An 18,269-nucleotide genomic window follows, 5' to 3' on the forward strand; every position below is an offset into this window, starting at 1 on the left:
AACAGTTCTGCTCATATAATTCACCCTTCTCCTAACACAAACTGTTCACTCTGTCCCTGCTGCATCTCATTCAGCCTCAGCTTGAACCCTCCCAGCGACAGAGAGATCACCACTTTCTGGGAAAGGCTGCCCCATTTCCACTCAGCCTAGGGAGACGGTTCTCCCGTCTGTGGAATCACACCCAGCTCTGGGTATGTGCTCTGAGCTACACAGAGCAGCCCGCACCTCGTTTCCAGTATTTCAGATAACACTACCTCCCCATCTGGGGCTTCCTTTTCCAGGCTAAACATGCTTCAGGAAGAGCGGGACCTCCTAAACTGTAAGATGCCAAACACTGCCCTGCCCTGGGTGGTAGAAACTGTGTTAGCAGCGGAGGAAACGGCGGCTTCAGCTGGCCCGAGTGACAAAACTGAGTCTGTCTGGTATCGGCTCCAGCCGTGAGTCACTGGCTATTTTTACTTCTAAGGCCAGAGCTGCGGCTTATTCAGGGGCTCCTGTTTCCTGGCTGATGAAGCAGATGGAAGAAACACGATCTGGCCATCCAGAGGCCTGTGCAAAATGCAGGAGCCAGCTGGGCGCTGGGGGGAAGCTGAGCTCAGCGGGGCGGGCCTGGACCTCTGTGTTCTCACCTGTCCCGGGCACCGCGTGGCCTCTGCCTCCCTCTTCTGCTTGGTTTCTTGCACTACCTGCTCAGCAGCGTGGGGGAATTGCACGATCCGAGTTCTGTTTTGCGATGCAACGTGGGGTTGTCAATTGTGCTTAACTACATGAGAGAATTGAAACAGAGCTTCGGTGGAGACACCTCCAGACCCCAGCCTTTGAGGGGGCAGTTGGTTGCTCTGGACATGCACCTTTTCGTGTGTCCTCAGGGCTCAGCTCTGCGACGCTGGAGACGTTGAGACTTCATGAGTCTCCTTTCTGTCCCGGGATGTGCCCACATTAGGCCTTAGCGCTGGTGGAATGTCCAATGGAGGTGCTGGCGTGTGATCTGCAGAGCCCAGAATGTTCTGTGGAGGGCCTTGAACACGGCCGGCCAGCAGGATGACAAGGGGGAGACTGAGTGTGCCACCCCCTGCCTGTCTTGGCCAGAGACCCACCCCCAACTCGCTGCTGTGATGGATCTGCTGGGCTTCTGTTGGTGGAAAGGGGGCAGAGAACTGGACTGGAGTCCTGGCCCCACCACTGAACAGCTTGTGGCCTTGGGAAAGTTACTGGCCTCTCTGTGCCTTAGTTTCCCTGGGAGAGATGAGGGTACTGATAGCTCTTATCCCCTCGGTTCCTAAGGATGAAATGACACAGTGCAGAGCTTTCTATGGAGCAGGCGCTCATTGACTGTCAGTGCTTTGTTCTGTTTTTAAATTTGAAAACCATTGATAGGAAATCTAAGAATCATCTCGATCTCTCTTGGAGCTGACCCAGCCTCTGCCCAGACCTGGGGCTCCCGCCCATCACCTCCAGCAGAGTCTCCAGGGGCCCCTGGGAGCCTCCCTCTTCCAGCCCCTGTCCTGGGTGGATGCCACCACCAAGCCCGCCACCGAGGGGAAGGAGGGCAAGGAGCTCCCCTCCCCTGTCCATATGTCCATCACCCCCACCACTCCTGCCAGTCTGTGAGCACACAGAAAGCAGGGACTGCATCTTTCTCTTTTTTTAAAAAATTGCAGTAACGTATAACATAAGATTTACCATTGTAACCATTTTTAAGTATACAATTCAGTGGCATTAATTACAGGCATTTTGTTGTGCAACCGTCACCACCATCCTTCTCCAGATCTTTGTCATCATTCCAATCAGCGACTCTGTCCCTATTAAGCATGAACTTCCTATTCTCTCTCCCTCTGTCCCTGATAACTTCTGTTCTTCTTTCAGTCTCTATGAATTTACCTATTCTAGATATTTCATGTAATGGAATCATACAGTCTCTGTTGTTTTGTGACTGGCTTATTTGGTTGAGCATAATGCTTTCCAGGTTTATCCAAGTTGCAGCATGTGTCAGAACTTAATTCCTTTTTTATGGCAGAATAATATTCCATGTGCAGATACACCACATTTGTCTCTCCATTCATCTACTGATGAACACTTGGGTTGTTTCCACTTTTTGGCTGTAGTAAGTAATGCTGCTGTGAACATTGGTGTACATGCATCTATTTGAGTCCCTGTTTTCAATTCTGTGGAGCACATACCTAGGATTGGAATTGCTGGGTCATATGTTATAATGAGTTGAATTGTATTCCCTGAAAAAGATAATGTTAAAGTCCTAATCCCCAGGACCTCAGGATGTACTCTTACTTGGAAATAGGGTTTTTACATAGGTAATCAAGTTAAAATAAGGTCTTTAGGGTGGGCCATAATCCACCATGACTCTGTCCTTATGAAAAAAGGAAGTTTGGGGGCCTGGCCCAGTAGCCAAGTGATTAAAGTTCTGTATACTCCACTTTAGCGGCCTGGGTTCACAGGTTCAGATCCCTGGCATGGACCTACTCCACTCATCAGCCATGCTGTGGAGGCATCCCACATACAAAGTAGAGGAGGACTGGCACAGATGTTAGCTCAGGGCTACTCCTCCTCAAGCGAAAACAAAGAGGAAGATTGGCAATGGATAATAGCTCAGGGCAAATCTTCCTCAAGCCAAAAAAGAGGAAGATTGGCAACAGATGTTAGCTCAGGATGAATCTTCCTCACCAAAAAAAAAAAAAAAAGGAAACTATGACACACACACACAGAGGGAAGACATTGAGAGAAGATGGCCATCTACAAGCCAAGGAACACCTGTGACCACCAGCAGCTGGGAGAGAGGCCTGGAACAGACTCTTCCTCATGGCCCTCACAAGGAGCCAATCCTGCCGACACCTTGATCCTGGACTTCTGGCCTCCAGAGCGGTGAGACGATCACTTTCTCAGTTTGTGGTACTTTGTTATAGCAGCCCTAAGAAACTAATCCATGTGATAATTCTATGTTTAGCTTTCTGAGGAACTGCCAAACTGTCTTCCTTGGAGGCTGGACGAGTTTACATTCTCACCAGCAATTCCTCCACGTCTTCACCGACACTTGTTGTCCCCCACCCACCCCCCTTTTTTTTTTTTTAATTTTAGCCGTCCTAGTAGGTGTGTAGTGGTATCTCATTGTGGTCTTGATTTGCATTTCCCTAATGACTGATGATGCTGAGCATCGTTTCATGTGCTTATTGGCCATCGGTATATCTTTCGTTTTCCATTTTTAAATCCCCAGTGCACGGCATAATGTCTGATATGCCCGCTGTTCTGATTTATGAACAGATGGAAATCCGTAGTCTTGAACATCCCAGCTGCTTTCGTTAAGTACAGACAGCACCTCAGGAACGTTACAGGAGCCCCATCCCGTGGCTTCTCAGTGAGTATAAAACTCCAGAATTCCTCGCACAGCCTGCATAGTCTGCTCCCTTACTCCCCTCCAACCTGTTTCTTACCATTTCCTTCTTATCATCAGGGTGACCATGAACTAGATTGCCCAAAGTAGGACAATTTTGAGAGATAGATTGGGATAACAGATGTCACGTGGGACTTTTCTAAGCATACTAGGATGTGAGGTCAGACTGGTCATCACACTTCAGCCATACTGGCCTCCCATCTGCCCTTGAATATCCAGCTCTTTCCCTGTGCAGGGCCTTTGCACAGGCTGTTTCTTGTGCCTGGAGCCCCTACCTTGCTCTTCTCCTGACTGTCTCTTTCCTGGCCTTCAGGTCTTGGCTTCAATCTTTGCTGACCTCTCTTTACAGCTGAGACCAGTCATTCTCTCTCAGTACTCTATGCTCATTTTCTTCATAGCATTGATCACAATTTATGCTTATAAATTCATTTGCTTGTATGCTTTTTATCTGCTTACTGCAGACTGTAAGTTTTTCTTTTTAATTTGGAAAAAAAATTTAGAACCAACATGTTCCATGGTGCCTGACAAAAGCTAGACCACAAATAAAGAGCTATTGGATGAATGAGTTATCCATTAAGGTAAGAAAGGCACATGGTGCAACTATACAATGACAGCTGAGAAGTGATAAAACTTGGCTGAAGGGGCTGGCTCCGTGGCCTGGTGGTTAAGTTCAGCGTGCTCCACTTCAGCGGCCCAGGTTTGGTTCCTAGGCACAGATCTACACCACCTGTCTATCAGTGGCCATGCTGTGGTGGTGTCCCACATACAAAATAGAAGAAGGCTGGCACAAATTAGCTCAGGGCCAATCTTCCTCAAGCAAAAAGAGGAAGATTGGCAACAGATGTTAGCTCAGGACAAATCTTCCTCAGCAAAAAAACCCACAAAAAACTTTGCTGAAGATCCATGTTCTGTGAAGACTGAACTCACAAGCTGGAAAACATTAAACCAATGAAGAACACTTGTCTCTCAAACTGCTCTTTAGCCAGAGGATTTATTGGAATCATTGTAAACAGTGGTCACTGCTCTCTAAAAGCTATTATGAAAGTGGCTTCTTTTTTTTTTCTTTCAAGATTGGCACCTGAGCTAACAACTGTTGCCAATATTTTTTTTCCCCTGCTTTTTTCTACCCAAATCCCCCCGGTACATAGTTGTATATTTTAGTTGTGGGTCCTTCCAGTTGTGGTATGTGGGATGCCACCTCAGCATGGCCTAATGAGCAGTGCCATGTCCATGCCCAGGATCCGAACCCTGGGCCACCAAAGCGGAGCGTGCGAACTCAACCACTCGGCCATGGGGCCGGCCCCAAAAGTAGCCTCTTTATAGAAGCCACTCACTCATCCACCCACTTAGTCACCTATCACCACCCACCATCCACCCACCCACCATTCAACCAAGTTCCATCCATCTGGGCACCATCTACCTACCAAATGACCACCACCCACCCACCTATTCATCTACCTCTCACCTTCTACTCACTCATTCATTTACCACCAACCTACCCATCCACCCTTCACCCACCCCCCTACCACTCAGCACACACCCATTCACTTACTAGCAACCTACCCATTGATCAATCATCCACCCACCACCCACCCTTCCGTCCCATCCATTCACCCATCCCGGTGCTTAGTCATGATCATGTGGCCCCCACTGGGCTCTGGGTATTGCCAGGGATAGCAGTAGTTTCCTAAGGGTGGTTCCCATTCGAGGCATTGTAAGATGAAGCCTACCTGCACTCAAACAATGAGGAGATTTGAGGCTTCCTCCCAGATCTCACTGATCTGGGGACACAGGAAGGCCCAGGTCCAGACGCAGGTTTGGTTATTCCAAAAATCAGCCTGTGGATCTGTCTGTCTGGACCCAGTGATTCTGTGCTTGAAACTCTCCCACCCACAGAGAGAGATGTGGGCTGTCTTAAAGGGCCCTTGGAGCTGCTCCCTGCACCCTGGGAGCTTGCTTTTCTCTTCCCCCAGCAGGATGAAATAGAAAGTGTTCGGAGCCACACAAGGTTGACAGTTGGCCAGGACTTCAGAGCCGCCCTGTCGGAGCCCTCATTTGCGGAGGAAACCCGAGCCCCAGCATCTTAATGTCCACCTGAGCCAGGAGCTACTGTTACCAGCATCCAGCCGGAGACTCAGGGGACCCTGCCAGGAAGAAGCACAGCCTCAGAGGGGTCACAGTATGGCTGCCTGGGGGCCTTCCCTTCCTGACACCACACTCATGCATGCCCTGGAGGTGGGAGCAAAAGGATTGTTTTCTTTGTGCCTTAAACACAAGGATGACGACATCTGTTGAATAAGTCACGACGATGGCATCCGGGGTTTTAACTTGCACTGGCTTATCTTATCCCTGATAGCCCCTTCTGGAAGAATCCGCTGTGAAATAGAAGCCAGAACTCTGGTTCAGGAGAGAGAGGTTTCCGAGAACGAGCCAGGTGGTTGAAGGGCCTGACAAGTTCCAGGGATAGAGAGTCGTATATAACTGCGGGCTCTCCTGCCTGCAGCCCCTAGGCGTATCACTAACACCTTCTCGGCTGTCCTGCTGAGGCTTGTGTCTGCACGGAAGCATCCTGCAGAGGGCTGGGCCTGCTGAAGCTTATTCCTCTTGCCAGACAAACTCGGGCTGTTTCCCAGATGCAAAAGCACACCTCAAAAGATGGATTTCTCTGTGGACTCCCGGGCCCGTTCATTTCCCGCCCCGCCGCCGCCACGTCCCTCATATCCTGCTGCGGTTTCGGCCTTTCGCAGACTTATTTATTTAGTCCATTTAGAAAAAATGGACCTTTGGAGATAAAAAATGGGGTAAAGAGAGGAAATAACAGCGGAAATGCAAAAAACCAAAAGGGTGTAACCAGCATGTGTTAAAAGTCAATAAAACGCCTATTCGAAAAGTTCTTTTTTCGTTCCCTTGTAACAAGTCCAAGGGATTGACCCAGAGGCCCTTCTCAGCAGTGCTAATGCTCAGTGGGCAAGTGTTTCTACAAGTGGGCGCCACTTGCGATGACATTCTGAAACACCAGCACTGCAGCCGATCTCACCGGGTGCCCGGATGTGCACATCGATGAGCCTCATCACCGGTCACAGCTGAGGTTCCTCCTGCATCCGTCTGTTATTGGCTCCCTGTTTTCCAGTCTGGGGATCAGAGGTGGTGTCAACAGTCGAAGGGTCTGTGGCAGACCAGCATTCAGGAAGATTAACGGAACAGGAGAAGATCCTACAGTTTGCTGAGCTGAAGGGACATCTTTAAGTCTGTTTGCAACTAATTTCCAATTTAGGAGGAGCCAGTGCCAGACCCGGAACGCAGTAACGTGAGGATGGCTAATATCGGTCTTCTGGACAAATGATAACTAGTCGAGTAAACTCCAAATTGTGGCTCTGAAAAAAGGCGTCTCACTATGTATATTAAAGTGAATACCAGATAGTTGAAGGATTTAAACATAAAAATCAACATATATTATGGATTCTGCCTTATGATCACAAGGTGGCTACACACTTCCAGCATCATATCTATGTTCCAGGCGTTGATAAAAAGCTGCTAAAATGATTTCCTGGAATCCTTAGCAACTTCCACTTATATTTATTTGGCCCAAATCTGTGTGTAAAGGAGGCTATAAGATATAAATGCCTTTATCTGGGTACATTGCTACCCCCAAACAAAACTGGAGTTCTGTTAGTAAGAAAAAATGGCAGAAAGGATAGAAGTCCACAACTCGTAGCATCTTCCCAGTGTCTTAATAATTGTTATAGGAAGATGGAAACAAGAATGACAGCTAGATTCTAGGGCTGAGGGACTGAGAGACTGATGGTACCATTTACTGAGATGGCGGCAACTTGGGGTTGGGGAATCAACACTTCTCTTTTAGCCATTTGTTGTTTGAGATGCCTGTGCAACTTCCAAGTAGAGAAATCAAGGCAGCAGTGGAATACGCATACCCGGAGCTCCGGCGAAATACATATATGAGCGAGAGCAGCATAGGAATGAAATTTTAAAGTCACGGACTGGATGAAATCACCAGGCAAGGAAGAGAAGAAAGTCAAGGGCAGAGAGCTGGATCTGGGAAGGAAGAAGAGCAGAGACTGCACAAGGGCAAGCAGCGAGCGGGAGGGGATGAGCCGACCGTAGTGTCCTCAGGCCTAAGGAAGGGGTCCCAGGAGGGAGTGGTCCTACGTGTGACATGGCTACCGAGACAGAAAATAAGATGAGGACAGAAAACGGATCAATGGTTTTGGCAAAGTAGAGGCCGTTTGTGACCCCCATTTGAGAAGAGCTTTTCGTAGCTGCCTAGTGGGTTTAGCACAGTTCACTTAGCTGTTCTAACGATGCACGCTTGAGTCGTCTCTCTTCTCTCCTTTTTTCATTTTCTTTTTTGCTAATGAAGACAGTGCTACAATGAATATCTTGTGCATGTATTTTTTAATAACACATGAAAGTATTTCTTTTGGGTCAGGCCTAGAAACTATTGAATCAAAAGGTATGCATATATTAAATTGTAGTCCAGACTGTCAAATGTCTACTAAATGGTTATACTGACTTACACTCCCACCAACAGGTATGTGTCAGTGTAACACAAAGTTAAATATTTGGTAAACTGGTAGTTGAAAAAGATCTTGTTTCATTTGAATTTCTTTTTTTATTGGCCATTTGTATTCATATCTTTTCCCCAATTTTCTTTTAAGTTATTCTTTTTGTTGTTGTTGATTTATCAGAACTCTATATGTATTGCAACTTTTTTCCAGTTTATGGTTTATCTTGATTTTTAAAGGGTTTTTTTTGCCAATTTTAAATTCTACATTTATAATAAATTTCTTGTTTTTTTCCTTTCTGCTTAGAAAGGCCTTTGTCATCCCAAGATTATAAAAAGGTTCGCTCCTTTTCCCTAAGTTTTATAGTTTGAGTGAATCTTTGATCTATATGAGATTTTGGTGTCAGAAGTGAGGTTGAAAGCCAAGCTTTATTTTCCAAATGGTGGCCAGTTGCTTCAACACCATTTCTGGAGTAATTATCTTTCCCTAGTTAATTTGAAATCACTATTATTACTTAATACATTTCCATATATTGATGAATCTCTTTCTCTCCTCTCTTTTGTCCCCTGAATCTATCCATTAACTTGTCTACTGCCTGGCCGGTGCCATACTGGTTTTTTTTTTTTAAATTGAGGTCATAATAGTTTATAACATTGTGAAATTTCAGTTGTACATTATTATTTGTTAGTCACCATATAGGTGCACCCCTTCACCCTTTGTGCCCACCCCCACCTCCCACCCCCCTTCTCCCTGGTAACCACTAAACTGTTCTCTTTGTCTCTAAGCTTATATTCCACAAACAAGTGAAATCCTATGGTGTTTGTCTTTCTCTGTCTGGCTTATTTCACTTAAAAAATAATACCCTCAAAGTCCATCCATGTTGTTGTGAATGGGATGATTTTGTCTTTTTTATGGCTGAGTAGTATTCCATAGTATATACATACCATATCTTCTTTATCCAATCATCAGTCAATGGGCACTTGGGTTGCTTCCACATCTTGGCTATTGTGAATAGTGCGGCAATGAACATAGGGGTGCATAAGCCTCTTTGTATTGTTGGTTTCAAGTTCTTTGGATAAATACCCAGTAGTGGGATGCCTGGATCATATGGTATTTCTATTTTTAATTTTTTTTGGAGCTCTCCATGCTGTTTTCCATAGTGGCTGTACCAGTTTGCATTCCCGCCAGCAGTGTATGAGGGTCCTCTTTTCTCCACAACCTCTCCTACATTTGCTATTTTTTGTCTTGGTGATTACAGCCATTCTAATGTGCGTAAGGTGATACCTAAATTACACCATATTGTTTTAGTCACTGCAGACTCACGTGTCAGTTAGGATGTGTATCTGTTGCCAGTGATGGAGAATCCACCTCAAACTGGTTTAAGCGACAGGGGAATATATTGATTTCAGTAACTGAAAAGACAAGGGAGTGCTAACATCACCAAGATGCTTTCTATTTCATCACTTGACTTTGTTCTCAATCTAGGCCAGCGACACAAGGCCCATGTCTTCTTAGGCTCAAGTCCATCATGCTTCTCTCTGTCTGCAGCATAAGCCCTGTTGCCTCTCATTGGCATTGACTGGATCCCATGCCTATCCCTGGGCGGGCCTGAGTCAATGCAGGTTGGGGGGTCAGCTTCACCCAAAGGACTTGGGCTGAGATGGGGGAGCACGGTTGCACCAAGGGAAAGTGGGCAGTGTTACCAGAATAGAAAGACAAGGGTGAGCAGACGCTGGTGGCAAGAACAAGACGTGTCTCCTATATGTTAATAATATACGTTAACAACTTTTATGTTTTTATTTTTGAGATAGTAATGATACCATTTATTTATTTATTTTAAATTATTTTAAATTTCATGCACATCATTATGTTTCAATTTCTGTGTAGATTATGTCATGTTCAGCACCCGAACACTAATCACCATCCATCACCATACACAGGTGCCTAGTCACCCCTTTCACCCTCCTCCCTCTCCCCTTCCCCTCTGGTGCCCACCAATCTAATCTCCGTGTCTATGTGTTTGTTTGTTGTTGTTGTTGTTTTTATCTTCTATTTATGAGTGGGATCATATAGTATTTGGCTTTCTCCCTCTGACTTATTTTGCTTAGCATAACACCCTCAAGGTCCATCCATGTTGTCACAAATGGCCAGATTTCATCTTTTTTATAACTGAGTTTTATTCCATTGTGTATATATATATATATATATATATATATATATATACCACATCTTCTTTATCCACTTGTCCCTTGATGGGCACTTAGGTTGTTTCCAAGTCTTGGCTATTGTGAATAAGGCTGCGATGAACATAGGAGTGCATATATCTTTACGGATTCGTGTTATCATGTTCTTTGGATAAATACAGCGGTGGAATAGCTGGTTTGTGTGGTATTTCTATTCTTAATTTTTTGAGGAATCTCCATACTGTTTTTTGTAGTGGTTGCACCAGTTTATTTAGTGCTTCTGCCCATTTTTCAATTGGACTTTTTTTTGTTATTAAGTTGTATGTGTTCTTTATACATTTTGGATGTTAACCCCTTATCTGATATACAGTTTGCAAAAGTTCTCTGATTCTGGAAGTTGTCTTCTCACTTTGTTTCTTTTGCTGTGCAAAAACTTGTAAGTTAGCTCAGTCCCATTTGTTGATTTTTGCTTTTATTGTTTGTGCTTTTGGTGTCAGATCCAAAAAATCATTGCCAAGACCAATGTCAAGGAGCTTCTCCCCTACGTTTTCTTCTAGAAATTTTATAGTATCAGGTCCAATGTTTAAGTCTTTGCTCCATTTCAAGTTAATTTTTGTGAGTGGTGTAAGATACGGGTCCAATTTCATTGCTCCCCATGTGTTTATCCAGTGTCCCAGCACCATTTGTTGAAGAGACTATCCTTTCCCCACTGGGTGCTCTTGGCTCCCTTGTTGAATATTAGTTGACTGTATAAGCAGGGGTTTAATTCTGGGCTCTCTATTCTGTTCCTTTGGTCTATGTGTCTATTTTTATGCCAGTACATACTTTTTTTTTTCATTTTATTTTTTACTCAGGTTATGATAGTTTACAACCTTGCAAAATTTCAGTTGTACGTTATTATTTGTCTCATATTGTAGGTGCACACTTCACTCTTTGTGCCCATCCCCCCTTTCCCCTGGTAGCCACTAATCTGTTCTGTTTGTCCATGTGTTTAACTTCCACATATGAGTGGTGTCATACAGAGATTGTCTTTCTCTATCTGGCTTATTTTACTTAACATAATACCCTAAAAGTCCATCCATGTTGTTGCGAATGGGATGATTTTATCCTTTTTTATGGCTGAGTAGTTTTCCATTGTATATATATACACCATATCTTCTTTATCCAATCATCAGTCAATGGGTACTTAGGTTGCTTCCACATCTTGGCTATTGTAAATAATGCTGCACTGAACATAGGGGTGCATGGGTCTCTTTGAATTGCTGATTTCAAGTTCTTTGGATAGATACCCAGTAGTGGGATGGCTGGGTCATATGGTATTTCTATTTTTAATTTTTTGAGGAATCTCCATGCAGTTTTCCATAGTGGTTGTACCAGTTTGCATTCCCACCAGCAGTGTATGAGGGTTCCTTTTTCTCCACAACCTCTCCAACATTTGTTATTTTTTGTCTTGGTTATTTTAGCCATTCTAACAAGTATAAGGTGATATCTCAGTGTAGTTTTGACTTGCATTTCCCTGATGATCAGTGATGGTGAGCATCTTTTCATGTGCCTATTGGCCATCCCAATGTCTTCTTTGGAGAAATGTCTGTTCACATCCTCTGCCCATTTTTTTTTTTTTTTTTAAAGATTGGCACCTGAGCTAACAACTGTTGGCAATCTTTTTTTTTTTTTTTCCCGCTTTTTCTCCCCACATCCCCCCAGTACATAGTTGTATATTCTAGTTGTGGCACATGGGACGCCACCTCAACATGGCCTGACAAGTGGTACCACGTCCGCACCAGGGATCTGAACCAGCAAAACCCCAGGCAGCCACAGTGGAGTGCACAAACTCAACCACTCAGCCACGGGGTTGGCCTCCCCTGCCCATTTTTTGATCGGGTTGTTTGATTTTTTGTTGTTGAGTTGTGTGAGTTCTTTATATAGTATGGAGATTAACCCTTTGTCGGGTATATGATCTGCAAATATTTTTTCCCAATTGGTGGGCAGTGTTTTTGTTTCAATCCTGTTTTCCCTTGCCTTGAAGAAGCTCTTTAGTCTGATGAAGTCCCATTTGTTCATTCTTTCTATTGTTTCCCTTGTCTGTGAAGACATGGTGTCCAAAAAGATCCTTTTGATACAGACGTCAAAGAGTGTACTGCCTATATTTTCTTCTAGAAGCCTATGGTTTCAGGTCTTACCTTTAGGTCTTTGATCCATTTTGAGTTTATTTTTGTGAATGGTGAAAAAGAGGGTCAATTTTCATTCTTTTACATGTGGCTTTCCAGTTTTCCCAGCGCCATCTGTTGAAAAGACTTTCTTCTTTCCATTGTACGCCCTGAGCTCCTTTCTCGAAGATTAGCTGTCCATAGATGTGTGGTTTTATTTCTGGGCTTTCAATTCTGTTCCATTGATCTGTGTGCCTTTTTTTGGTACCAGTACCGTGCTGTTTTGGTTACTATAGTTTTGTAGTATATTTTGAAGTCAAGGATTGTGATGCCTCCAGCTTTGTTCTCATATACTGTTTTATTACTGTAGGTTTGTAGTATAGTTTGAAATCAGGAAGTGTGATACCTCCAGCTTTGTTCTTTTTCCACAGAATTGCTTTGGCTATTGGGGGTCTTTTGTGGTTCCCTACAAATTTTAGGATTGTTTTTTCTATTTCTGCGAAAAACACCATTGGTATTTTGATGGGGATTGCGTTGAATCTATAGATGGCTTCAGGTAATGTGGACATTTTAACAATATTTCTTCTAATCTACGGACACGGAATGTCTTTCCATTTGTTTGTGTCTTCTTTGATTTCTTTCAGCAAAGTTGTAGTTTTCACTTCCTTGGTTAAATTTATTCATAAGTATTCTATTGTTTTTGATGCTATTGTGAATGGAATAGTTTTATTTCTTTTTCAGATGTTTCATCCTTAGTGTATAGAAATGCGACTGGTATCTGTATGTTGATTTTGTGTACTGCAGCTTTTCTCAAACCACTGATTAGTTCTAACATTTTGGTTGAGTCCTTGGGATTTTTCTGGATACAGAACCATATCATCTGCAAATACGGACAGTTTTACGTCTTCCTTTCTGATTTGGATTCCTTATTTTTTTGTCTTGCCTAATCGCTCTAGCGAAGACTTAACAGTAGCATGTTGAGTAAGAGTGGTGAAAGACCAGTAACGAGTAAAGAGATTAAATCAGTGATCGAAAACCTCCCAACACAGAAAATGCCAGGACCAATCCTCTTCAAACTCTTCCAAAATATTGAGAAGGAGGGAACACTTCCAAACTGATTCTACGTGGCCAGCATTACCCCGATACCAAAACCAGATAAGGACACCATGAGAAAGCTATAGATCAATATCCCTGATGAGTATAGGTGCAAAAATTCTCTAAGTATTAGCAAACTCAATTCAAGAACATATGCAAAGGATTATACAGCATGCCCAGGTGGGATTCCTTCTTGGGATGCAACGATGGTTCAACATATGCAAATTGATACACGTAGTACATTAATAAAATGAAAAATAAAAGGCACATGATCATCTCAATAGATGCAGAAGAAGCATTTGACAAAATACAACATCCTTTCATTATTAACACCCTCAGCAGATTGGGTATAGAGGGGACATACTTTAAAATAGTACTAAAGGCCATATACGGAAACCCACAACTAACATTGTGCTCAATGGAAAAAAATTGAAAGGTTTTCCTCTAAGATCAGGAACAAGACAAGGACGCTCACTCTTACATTTCTGCTTTGAAAGCTGATTACACATTAATTCCACTACCAGTGGCCTGGAGGGAGACCACGAGCTGGAGAAGGGCGACCTTGCACCTTCCTTTGCTTGTTCTCCTATTGGTGGCGCTTTGCAGGACCCTCACCCTCGCAGGGCGGTGGGTGCCAGTCTGCACTCCCTGATCCAGCCCCCATGGGCTCCCCCAAGCTTCCAGAGTTCTGACTCCAGCCCCAGAGGTCGGGCCCCAGCTCTGCAGACCGGTCCTCCAAGCTTCCAGCCCTCCCAGCTCTTCCCGTGCCTCCCAACCCTATAGGGGAGGGCTGCTTCCTGCAATTACTTTGTCTGCATTAACTGAGTGTCTCCAGATTGCTTTCCCGTGGTGGCTGTAACAAGTTATCAGAAATGTAGGGGCTTAAAACAACACAAAGTTTTTATCTTACAGTTCTGGAGGTTAGAAGTCCAATGCCGGTCTCCCTGGGCTAAAATCAAGGTGTTGGCAGAGCTGGTTCCTTCTGAGCCTGTAGGGGAGAATCCACTCCCTTGCCTTTTCCACTTTCTAGGGGCCACTTGCATTCCTTGGCTCATGACCGCTTGTCCATCTCCAAAGCCAGCAACGTTGCTGAGCCGAGTCCTTATGCTGCCGTTTCTCTGGTGCCTCTTCTGCCTCCCTCCTCCACTCGTAAATACCCTTGTCATTACAGTGGACCAACCTGGATGATTCAGGATGCTCTCCCTACTATAAGGTCAACTGATTAACAACCTACCTCTATCTGCAACCTCAATTCCCTCTGGCCATGGAAACTTACATGGTTCCGGGTTCTGGGTGTTTTGATGCGGACATCTTAGGGGGGCTTTCTTTTGTCTACCCCAGACCCCTTTTCACTTTTTCCGTTCTCCAATACCTGTTTAACTAATTCCTTATATTAATTATTCTCTCTTATAATAACTGATACAGTTTCTGTGTTCTTAACTGGATCCTGCCTAATCTTAATTGGATCATTTTTGCTTATTACATGAAAGCTTTTAAACCATCTATCCATCCATCCATCCATCCATCCACTTACCTACTTGTCTACCATCTGTCTATTTATTCTCTAACTAGCCATCTTGAACTAGATTTTCTAGTCATTCAACCATATTATCAGGAAATAAATATAACTACGCTTCCTATTTTCTTTTTCTTTCTTCTTTTTTTTTTTTTTGAGGACTATTAGCCCTGAGCTAACTACTGCCAATCCTCCTCTTTTTGCTGAGGAAGACTGGCCCTAAGCTAACATCCGTGCCCATCTTCCTCTACTTTATATGTGGGACGCCTACCACAGCATGGCTTGCCAAGCAGTGCCATGTCCACACCTGGGATCCGAACCAGTGAACCTCCCCTCCTATTTTCAACCACTTATTTCTCCTGTTGATTCTCTTGTTCAACTTTTTGTTTTTCTTCTTCCCCCTAAAGGCCCCCAGTACATAGTTGTATATTCTAGTTGTAGGTCCTTCTGGCTGTGCTATGTGAGACACTGCCTCAGTGTGACCTGATGAGCAGTGCTATGTCCGCGCCCAGGATCCAAACCGGCAAAACCCTGGGCTGCTGAAACAGAGCATGCCAACATAACCACTCGGCCATGGGGCAGCCTGTCTCTTGTTCAATTTTATAGTCAAATACTTTCAGAATAATGTTCAATAACAGAGGTGGGTGCCCTTGTTTTATATCTAAAATGTGTGCACATGCCCACATATGTACATAAAATAAATGACAATTTTAAAGAAATATTAATCGAATCCTATTTTACTAAAGAATTTTTCAACTTTTAAAACATTTTTATTTTTAACCTTTAATTTATTTATTAGTTTTTGAATATTTAATACATTCTCATGGTTCAAAATTGAAAAGCTACAAAGAGGCTATAATAAGAAGGTGTAATAAAAAATCATCCTACCCTAGTCTCCTTCCCCAGAGGCAACTACAGTTATCAGTTTCTTGTGTGTCTTTCCAGAGATATTTCACGCAAATGCAAATATAAAGAGCTTTGTTGTGACTTCTTTGTTTTAGAAAAGGCAGTGGAAGCTTCTCAAACATTTTAACGGCTCTTCTTGTGATGGTCCTATTTTTTTCTTCTTTGACTTACTGAGATCTACTTTGAAAGAATTCAACATACTTTTTCTTTTTTTGATCTCTTTTGAATGAACTCATCTTATTTATAGGGTATGTTTGTCTTTATGAGATCTCTTTGCTAACATTTTATTATGCATTTGTGTCAATATTTATAACTGAGATACTGAGATTGGCCTGTTGTTTGGTGTGTGTGTGTGATCGTTTGAACTGGCTTTGCTATCAGTGTTTGTGTTAGTCAGGGTTCCGCCAGCAAAACAGAAGCCATACAAGGCGTGTCAGAGGGATTTAATACTGGGCGTTACTTGATGGCCGATGGCACTGAAGAGGGCAGTGAAGCTGGTACGGGACGAGCCAGGAGAACCTGGAGGCTGGAACCAGGGGCAGCTACTGAAGCGCATCTCCCTCTAGCACCTCCTGTTGGAATCTGAATGGCAAAGAGGTCCCAGTCCCCATGAGTTTTCGACCCGAGAGACGGTAGGTAAATCATTGGCACCTGAAACAATCAGGAGGCTTTCCTCCCTCTCCATGCCCTTGAACAGATTAAATAGCCTCAAAAGCACCTGCTCTTTCTAAATTTGAAGGAACTGCCATCAAACAATCTGAGCAAGAGGCACCTCTAGCTTTTACAATTTTTAGCCAAATTACTGAGTTAGCCTTTCCATCTTTCTTCAGTCCAGTTTTAGTAAGATATACTTTCCCAGAAGACCATGAATTGACATAGAGTTGCCTAAAGTATTGTTTTATAATTATTTCCCTTACTTAATCCCAATTTTAGGTATTTGTGCTCTCCCATCCCTGTCTTTTTTTTTTTTTAAAGTGATCAAGATAGTTTGTGCTCTTTCTACTTTGTTGTGTTTTTTTTTTGAAAAAAAAACCAAACCCTAAATCTGGAATTCATGATCAATTCTTCCGGGTTTTTTTCCCCTTATGTTTTCTTTAAGTTTTGTATTAATTTTTCTAGTTTTTTTTCCCCTCTAGAATGCTTGATTAATTCTTGCATGAAGTGTTTAAGGATATGATTATTACTTTGCCTCCGCTTTGACCCTATCACACGGGGTTTGATATATAACATCCTCATTGTTGTAATTTCCTAGATAGGCTGAAGTTCTAGTTTGATTTCCTCTTTGAAACAAGGAAAAACAGACTTTTTTTATGTTTCTGATAGTTTGGGTATTAACATATATTTTTTTGCTTCAACTTTATTATTTTTAGTTTTATTATAGCTTTAGAATGTGGTTTCTATTTTGCTTCTTGGAATTTATTGAGGTTTTCTTTGTATCTGATATATTGTAAAATTGCGTAGTCTTCTATTGTTTTTGAAAAGACAGGGTACTGTATTTTCTCCTTCAGGACACAGAATTAGATATACATGCATAAGGTAAATCTTGTTCGTTCTGTTACTCAGACTATCTATATCTGTTTTCTTTGTGTTTTGTTAGCTTTTGGTCTTACTTGATGATAGAAACTAAGAAGTAAGTTAAAATATCTTGTTGTTAATGTGTTTCTGCTCTTGTTTTCCATTTCAGGAGAGATGCATTTTCATTGTGGATTATAAAGTTCAGCATGAGGAAGTGACCCTTATGTATAACTTAGAGTTTTCCTTGAATTCAGATTTCTCTGATATTAATATTAAACACCTCCCTTGCTTTCTTTTTGTTTTACTGTCGTTTAATCCACCAGTTTACCCACCATTTTGCTTATAATTTTGCTTTCAGCTTTTCTAAGTCACTTTGTTTTACTATATCAGCATATACTTACTGTTTTTTCAATCCAAAATGAGAATTTTTAAGAAATTTAAATTATTAAGTTTATCTGATTGTATTATAATTGACTACTTTTACCTGAAACCAATTTCATGTGTGTGTGCATGTGTGTATTTTTAATACTTCCTTGCTGTTTCTCCTGTTTCTACCTTTTCCCCTATTGGCTCTTTTTCTCCCTTGAATTTAGAAGGCATGTAGTCTGTTTGGGTTCTAGTATTTACCTCTATAACTTTAAATAATATGTGTAAACCTGTTTTTTCACAAAGCATCAATTTCAGTAACACAACCTCCCCTCTTTATTTTCTCATATAAAAGACGAGAAAATTAGTACTCTTGGACCACCTATTCTCCCTTCCCCAATTTTATTCGCCTACTCTGGAGTTTTGGTCCTACTTTATACTATTGTCAATTAAGAATAATTCCCTCTTTCCCAGGAGTTATAACAATTATATTCTTATAGTTAGCATTTCTGCATTATTTGGATGTGATTTATATTTAATAGAGTCAATACTCAATGCTGATTTTTCATCCTATGACTTCTCCACTTCTGAATTATTTATTTTAATTTTATCTCT

The sequence above is a fragment of the Equus caballus genome, chromosome 26, assembly GCF_041296265.1.
Source record: "Equus caballus isolate H_3958 breed thoroughbred chromosome 26, TB-T2T, whole genome shotgun sequence".
In the NCBI taxonomy this organism is placed as follows: domain Eukaryota; kingdom Metazoa; phylum Chordata; class Mammalia; order Perissodactyla; family Equidae; genus Equus; species Equus caballus.